General features: G+C 39.6%; 1 long non-coding RNA gene across 1 annotated transcript; it reads left to right on the forward strand.

The window, feature by feature from the left end:
* The first annotated feature begins 1607 nt into the window (after positions 1-1607).
* Positions 1608-6965, forward strand: LOC121910497. The gene is made up of 3 exons (XR_006099679.1): positions 1608-1759; positions 3055-3253; positions 5976-6965. It is a non-coding gene; the product is annotated as an uncharacterized LOC121910497 (long non-coding RNA).
* The last annotated feature ends 242 nt before the right edge of the window (positions 6966-7207 follow it).

A 7207-nucleotide genomic window follows, 5' to 3' on the forward strand; every position in this document is an offset into this window, starting at 1 on the left:
GGATGTAGTGTACAGCTGTAGCTCAAGGAGGTGTGTACTTGTGTTCATGTGTGTGTCTGTGCCGATCCCAGTGATCCCTGAGCTTGGCACTGTCTGGGCTGGAGGCTTGAATTGGGTTAGACAGGGGGGTTGTTGTTGTCGGAGTTTATCCCTGGGGTTTGAAAAGCTACTTGCACCTAACCTCTAACCTCCCACCATTGCCTCTGGTTGTGGCACACATAAACAAACACACACACACACACACACACACACACACACACACACACACACACACACACACAGGAATGTACAAACACACACATCCACAGGTATGCACACACACAAACACTAAAGTACTCTGCTGACATCTGCATGCAAAGACATCACAAATGCACAGATAAAACAGGACACAAACATACACACGCAAGTTATTCAAGCCACGCTTGCAGGTCATAGCAGAGAAAAGAAACAGTGTCTGTTTCTTTTCTCTGAAAAGTTGTCCCTAAAGACAAGAGAGAGCTCAGAGATGGAAACAAATAAAATGCTACAAGGAGACATCACAAACATGATTTGAATTCCAAGGGAATTGGAAAATGTTTGAAAGATGGTGAGTGGGTGAACATATGCCTACATGTGTGACGTGTCAATTCTCTTCCTAAATTCATGTTCAGATGTAATTATAGTGACATCGTTCACAGTGATAATAGTATAATGAGAGCACATGCGTGTATGTATAGAAGCATTGAAGCCTTGGGGCACATAGCTGTGTGTATATGCGGTTTTGTGTAATGTGTTTATCATTTGATGTGAAAATGAGAGACACTGCAGTGTTATTGTGTTGTTCTCCTACCTCCCAGTCTCTCTTTATGACTCACTTCAACATGCTCTAATAGCATAGAAGTTGAAAGAACGTAATTTTTCTTTAGCGGGCAGATTTTGAACACAAGTGAAAATAGAGCTGAGTAGAATAGACGATAAATGTACAGGGTTATACATCACTGAGACACAAAACAAACCATCAAACTCATCAAATCAAATCACTGCTTAATGGTTTAGAGAACCAATCAAATAAAAAACAAGGGGAATATGATACCATGAGGTAATATACTGCATATACACAATATATTCTTTTTCTATCAATACCACAGTTCTAAAGATGTCAGTTGCCGCCAAATAATTCTCTCTCCCTTGTTTTGGTCATTTAGTCTGTGAACCAGTCAGTTAACCAGTCAAACCTCCAGCAAGACAGTCAGTCACTTACCACATTAGCAAACAAACAGCCTGACAGTCAGAGAGTGACCAATCCATTCAATCAGTACAGTTACTCAGTCAATCTGCCTGTGACTGTGTATGAATTATGTGCAGTTGAAACTAATAGAAATAATCAGCCAGAGAGAGACAGATGTAGTCAGAGTAAGTTGGTTTAACTGTTTCAGCACCATGGAGAGAGACACATAGAGAAACTGGAGGTGCATTCCAATACCCATACTACCATACCATTCAGTATGCCAGAGAAAGATTTAGTATGTCCCAATACATAGTATGTCAAATGCAGTATGCCAAAAGTACCAGGATGTCCTACTACATCCGGTTGCATTTTGCAGTATGCAAGCCAACTTGTTTTTCTGGTTATTCTTAGCCACAATCCTCTACGCAGCGGATTATATGCCACATCGACTGAGCTGCTGAGAAAGCACAGACCAGTGACAGCCATTGACAGCGCGTTGACAGTGCAATGACGGAAACCAGTGCAACAACAGAAGCTGCAATGACAGATGAGGTAGTATATCCCAATGGTATGCATACTGCATGCAACAGTACGTACTTTGTAAGGGGGCGGTGGGGTTTGAATGTTTCAGCACCATGGAGAGAGATACAAAGTGAGACTGGAGGCTTTTCTCAATACAGAGTTTTCCCAGTTTGTCCTAGCAAGTTTGAATGTGGCAAGTTTAACTCGGATGTCCAGACTCATGAGAAGAGGTACCCTCAATTTGCAATTGTGGCAACTGTATTCTTGCTGACATCACCTGCTCAGCCAGGCTCTGATAATTACACTCAGCAGATACACTTGCTATCCTCATGGTAATTTATATATGTTGGTATAATTAACAGGCAAAATTTAATGTCATGCATTACACTGTTGCTGTTTTCATTTAGGGTATATAAAGTGTGTTATTATCTGTACAGAGCCATAAATAGACAAGACAGCACTATTGTCCAATGCTAACTGTCCAATTAAAAATATGAACCTTATCTTTGCCTTCAAATGAATTAATTTGGCATTAACAAATAGATTTTGACTCTGAGACCTATGTTTGTCATACAAAAGTTATTGTTAATTGTTATATGTTTTAAAAGGGTTTATTTCTCATCAAAATAATATTAATTTGGTGACACAATAAGCTGCAGGATGAAAAATATAACTGCCACCACCACTGGTTGGTGCAAAATGTATGCTGGGATGCTTGTTTACCCCAAGTGTGAGCAGAGCAAGAAAACTTCCAAGTATTTGGACCATACTTGGCTAAATGCTGACTTTGAATTGTGACAGTCCTGGGGCCGAGACTGATCAATCCCATTAGAGTACAAATACAGAGAAGAGCACAGATTGAGAAAGGCCTTGGGTATGAATGTTTCAGAACCATGGAGAGTGACGCACAGGATGGTTGCAGCACCATGAAGAAAGACTGCAGTTTAATGTTTCAGCACCATGGACAGAGACAAACAGAGAGGCTGCCATTTAATATTTCAGCACCATTAAGGGGAAATGGGTAAAAGACATTGTAGCTGAGTTATATATTTAATTTTAGGATCCTCTTAAAGCCAGACTGAACTTGCTCCTTGCACCCAGATGAGGCAATGTAGATGCAAAAAGACCAAAAATAATGGTGCATTTGGTAAACATTTCCAAGCCACATCAGCATACAAGGTCTCTTTCTTCAACCATATATATGTTTTTACCAGTGGTGTAGTGCAGGGTATATGCGAGTATACAGTGTATATCTTCTTATTTTTCAGTCGGCATTACGTGTATCCCTTTCTCCCCCCTTCTCCCTTCTGATGTGCATCATTCAGCAGCATCCTATAATAGCCAAATCATGAGAGACAGTCCAGCAGATGAGTCAATCGGCTAACGATAGCAATGCTACTTCGGTGCTGTTAGCCAGCAGCTCAGCTAACAATAGCCTAGTGCCTGCACCCACTCTGTCCCTCATCCCAGTAGGAGAGGATGCTGCCTCTTCGACTACAACTTCAAATGAAGACGTCAACCACGGTGAGCACTTTTTAATAGCAAGACTTTGTAAATTATGTAAATAACATATTTCAGGGCTCGACATTACCATTTGCCCATTACTGTATGTCATGGGAGAAACAGTCAGTCACACATTGAGGGGGACCAATTTGGCAGCAGGGGGTTTGGGGTGGGGTGTCTGACTCTGAAATAGGCTACGGACAGTCCAGGCAAATAGCCACAGATATACAGCCACACAGTGTATCTTATATTCATGCATTAGGCATTTGTAGGACCAGTGGTATTTGCAAACCGCCCCTTGATAAATGATGTTAATTTTATAATGATGGCACACTCTGGCCTACACTATTTGTTGCAGATCAGCTGTTCCAAGAGACGGTTTACAAAAGAAACTACTGGCCCATAGACTACTTGCAGGGTGAGAGAATAGTTGTCCACTTTTCATGTGTGGATGGATTAAGGAAAAAGGACTAGTTCACTCAAAAGGCATCGTTATGTAGTTGTCTCACCCTATACTGATTGCAAAATATGCACCTCCTTTGTGGTTTATGTTAATTTCATAATGAGCTCTACTCCCTGAAGTCAAGCAACAGAAGTTAAGTGAAAAGGTGCAAATACCATTGGTCCATTTATGAGTGAACTAAACATGTAAGGGTAGTCTTACATGTCATGGTTTATAGCACAGGACCTTTATCCTTTGCTGTATGGGCCACATTATAAAAAAGTTTGGAGCATAAATTAAGAGTATACCCACTTACCCAGGCACCATTACACCACTGGTTTTTACCATGGGTTTTCGAACTTGGTAGCTTGAAGGCACAGAGATCTGATATGGTCCCCACTTTCAACTTTCTACCTCCAACCATAAACAAATGTAGCATGAGTCACCCAGGAGTCAGGCACCCTGCTAGTAAATCAGCCACTCAGGCTGTCATTCTCTTGGTTCCCACTGGCCATAAAATCATACATCACCGTCATAGTTACTTTACTGTTTCCGCCTCTATTTCCTCTCATGAGTCTTTCACTGCCTCTGTCCGTGGATGAAATATTGTATTAAAAGGCTGAAAGGTGAAAATACCTAATATTTCCTGTATAGAAAAGGTTTAAGAATACTTCTCTTTTTATGTAACATTAGAGTAACATGCCCCTTGAAATAACAACTGGACCAATACGACTTTTTATTTTTTATTTTTCATATGTTCATGGAGCTTTTTCTTAACTTTTTTGAGTATGTGATGGAAACCTTATGAAACTCATGCTTCCCTCTGTCAATTTCTTTAACTTTGTTTGTGTGTTAATGAAAAAAACAAAGTCCTTCAAAACCAATGCTGGAATAAAGACAAAAATCGAGGGAAACCTTGAAAATACACTGAATTCAAGCTCCCAGCAAATGAATTTTTGACTACTAGTTTTCTCACCGTGTGGACATTTTCTTCTATTTTTTTTTCTTTATCTTCTCTCCTCTCTCTGTGCTTCCCATCAAATTATCAGCAAGTATACTCTATTACAGACCCCACCTGATATAATTACAATACTCTCTTGCATGTCCCTCTTTTTCTATTTCCATCATCCTCTATGTCTCCCTCTCTGTCTCACTGCATCTCTCGTTCTGATTATCTTCTCTCCCTCTCTCACTTTCTGGCTCACAAATCTTGAAAATTGAGATCTGAAGGATGGTGCAGCGGGGAACCTTGATACAAGGCTACCACTCTCAGTCAAATGAAGACACTCCTTTGGCACAGAGAGGTGGGAGAACAGACTATCCACATCTCTCTGTCAGAGAGACTTTGGTGTCAGAGTGAGTGGGTCCTCCACTCGCTTTGCACGTCTTCAAGTATTTCCATTTTATTGAAGCAGTAATACTGACGAGACCTGTAGTGTGGTAGTATCTGAAAAGGTAGGTATATTTATATTCAGGCTCTTAAGCGCGTGCTTTATTGCAGGATATAAACTGACGTACTGTTCTGCAGTTTTAGTAAAATGCTTCCTGTCAGGAAACTCTGGAAACAGAGAAAAAAAAAATCTAAATGTGGACTCGATTTGAATTTACATTTTGATTCCTTTTGATTATCCACAGTTGAGTCAGTTCTCCACATGGCTCGGGATAATTTCATGCATTTCCATCTTGCTCAGCACCTCCGTCTTAAAGTGCAGTCCTCACATGCACTGAGGTCCAGCCGTACACTTTCAGCTGCAGCTGACTGCATAAGCTTCTGCCTGTACATAGAAATAGAAACTGTTAGGAGAGACTGTAGTGAGAACAAATCACAAGAAACAACCTAAAAACTCAGGTTTATGTGTTAGGAGATTGATGTTGACATTTTGTATCCAAGAAAACCTCCAATGAATTGTTGAATAAAGCTGGTATTCAGATGTTTCCTCATAAGGTTTTAATTGGTTTGAACATTTGATAAGAACCATGTTTCACAAAGTTGTTTGTCTTTGTGTAATCTCGCCACATGCCAACAAATTGTCTCTTACTTCTAAATGTGTAGTTCATGTAAATTAATGCCTGTTGTTTGTGTTACTAAACTGAACCTATTAAATGTATAACTTAGTATAACTGGACACCTCTGATGCAAGTTCTTTTAACTGTCTGTAACATGAAATTAATGGACACATGCCAACCAATCACAGCAAATTTCTTCTGTGAATATGGTATAATAGAGTTGCAAAGTGGACAGAGTCATATCAGACGTCCAGGAGTCCAGAAATAAAAGTCCTGTTAATTTTCTCCATACAGCTGGAACACTTCAAGGACAGGATAGACACGAAACTCCCATGAGTCATGAATCATCAGGACAAAAGAGCAAGAGAAATGAGCAACTGTGTTGGAAAATATCTGTTTCTTTGATAAAAAGCCAAAGGTACAAGCCTGTGGACATGAAAACCTAAGGAGAGACATTATGTAGGACTCACAAGGTGTGTTTCAGTAAAATATATCCGAGAACTTAAATATATGATGCTGAAGCTAAAGACTGCACTATGTAGAGACCTGATTAAACATATGACAGTTTAAATCCATTGATATTCAGATTCTGGGTCCATTCTGGATGAATTCAGCAGCTATGATGCACTGTTTTATTCCCAACTGCAACAATGAAGTATTCTGGATTTGCTAAAGTGCTGATTTACGCCTCTTTTTGGTTGCTTCTCTGAAGCAACAGTGGCTAAGGCTCATGGGTATTGTAGTAAATTGTTGCCCTAGCAAGTTGACAGTTGAGTCCACAGCCATGCTAGTGGCTCTGAGAGGCTGTACTTCATGCATCAGCATGTTAACATGCTCACAGTGACAATGCTAACATTCTGAGGAAGGTGTTTTTTACCATGTTCAATCTCTTATGTAAGTATATTTACTTAATTAGCAGTAAACACAAAATACAGCTGAGGTTGATAGGAATGACATCCATTTTGCTCATAAAACAAAGTATTGGAAAAATTAAAATTGTGACCTAATGATGGCGCTAGATGGAAAGTGAGGTTTTAAAGTTATTAAGATGTTTTCAGACTGAAAGTTAAGCAAATTTTCCCCTTTGTGTCATTTGAGCAAACTTGACTGTTGGAACACTGCAGTCTGTGTTCATTGGCCCCAAATAGTCAAAGTACTGACTGTTTTTTGCTGTCTTACAACTAGGCTAGATACAGACACACAGACTGAATGTGTGCAGTCTGTCTGGCTCTATATTTTTGTTCCTGCAGTGTTGTGCGATTGTGTAAGGGAAATGGCTGAATAAAAAATATCATTGACTTATTGATTTATGTGCATTTAGGTGTGACTTCTTTTGTTGAAGGAAAATAAGTGGGACTATGGTCTACTGAGGCTGTCACATTCATTTAGAGTAAATAAGTAACATTTTTTTTCATTTTAATGGGATGCGTTTACTGTACAGAACCATATAAATATTTATACTTTTCAAACCAGGACCTGAAAAAATCTGAAAGATGCTGAGATTCTACATTTCATATTGCTTACTA

This window comes from Thunnus maccoyii, chromosome 13 (genome assembly GCF_910596095.1).
Source record: "Thunnus maccoyii chromosome 13, fThuMac1.1, whole genome shotgun sequence".
NCBI lineage: Eukaryota > Metazoa > Chordata > Actinopteri > Scombriformes > Scombridae > Thunnus > Thunnus maccoyii.